The sequence below is a fragment of the Vollenhovia emeryi genome, unplaced genomic scaffold (assembly GCF_000949405.1).
Source record: "Vollenhovia emeryi isolate VEMERY1.0 unplaced genomic scaffold, V.emery_V1.0 DF939469.1, whole genome shotgun sequence".
NCBI classification, from domain to species: Eukaryota; Metazoa; Arthropoda; class Insecta; order Hymenoptera; family Formicidae; genus Vollenhovia; species Vollenhovia emeryi.
The window spans coordinates 45,892-47,445 of NW_011966897.1; positions in this window are offsets into that span (position 1 = coordinate 45,892).

The following is a 1,554-nucleotide window of genomic DNA, read 5'->3' on the forward strand; positions in this document are numbered from 1 at the left end:
GCCCAGGCTGGACGAGTGGCTCGATAGAGTGGGAGCCAGAGCGTCCTTTAGGACGACGCAGGTGCTCACCGGATACGGATGTTTCGGGGAGTACCTGTGTCGCATAGGACGAGAAGTTGATGAAAGATGTCATCACTGTGATGGGGACAGGGATACGGCGCGTCACACCCTCGCAGAGTGCGTAGCGTGGGAGGAGGAGCGTCGCGTCCTGTCCGGAGTGATAGGAGGGGATCTATCATCTATCGCTGGGAGCGATAGTAGAAGCAATAGTGAGCGAAGAGGAGGCTTGGACAGCCTTCTCCACTTTCTGTGAGAAGGTGATGGCCAAGAAGGAGGAAGACAAGAGGGTGAGGAGGGGAGAGGTAGACCCCCTCTGCACCCCTGGATGGCAATGGGGGAAGGAGGGCCCTGCCGGGAAGAGGAAGGAGAGGCAGGCGCCGAGGCCAGTTGGCCCATCTGAGGCAGGATTAATAGGTCCAACACACAACAACGTATAAGAGATGTAGGGTCCCACAAGGCGTACGGGTGCCGCTAGAAGAATAGCCCCGGGGTAGCCCCTGCCTGTCATAAAAGGCGACTAAAAGGGGAGGAGGAGAATAAGGTCTGGGACCCTATGGGGGTGGGCACGGGCTGGGATACCCGTGACCCACCCGCCCCCACAAACAACTAGGGGGCGCGGCGGGAGGCCTGGTGGCACCCCCGTCGCAAATCTGAGGAGAAGGCCCTTACAGGGCCATACTTGAGGAGAAGGCCCTTGTCAGAGCCATGCCCGAATACTAGGGCGCAGAGGTGCACGAGCTAACGCGCGACGCGGGGACTGTCCAGCTGTTATGCCGTTGCGATTCCCGGGCAGTTCCCAATAGCGCAGAGAAGTCCACCCCCGGTGGTTTTAGTGCGGTAGGCGTCTCCGTTGCACTACCGGCCCCATGGTTGCCAATTGCCCAGGGGCCGGGGAGACGAGTCCCACACACCACCCCCTCCCGTCCCAGCGGGAGCAGGGTGATGGTCCATGAGGATTTCTACCGGGTCAAAAAAAGGGTTAGGATAGGTTTAGGCGACCGGGTCCCGCTATTGAATATCACCTGCCTGTCGTAAGAGGCGACTAAAAGGTGCAGAGCCAGAGAACCCAAGTAAGGGATCTCTGGCGGCAAAGGGACGGTGGTCCCACCACAAGTGGTCCCACGCTTGGGACCACTAGTGGGACCCCTACGGGCTGGGGGATGGAACGCGGGGGTACTCCACTCCCCCGGTGTCGGCCCGTAGGGAAGGGCGGAGTACGGTGTTGCCCTGTACTCCGCCGCGGCCCATCCACCGTGGGCCGCAGGGTAGGACTCTCCCCGAACACCAGGGGAGAGTAGCGCGGCCGGGTAACGGTAGTGTACATCGTGTTCCCGGGATCTGGCCACATATGTGCGCGAAGAAAGCAACCGGGGTGGTTTTAGCCGCTAACATGCACCGCATACCCCCGCCCGGAGGCGCGGGGGATCCGAAGGGATTTCCACCTCGTAAAAAAGGGTTAAAATAGGTTAGGCGTCCGGGTCCCGCTATCGAATA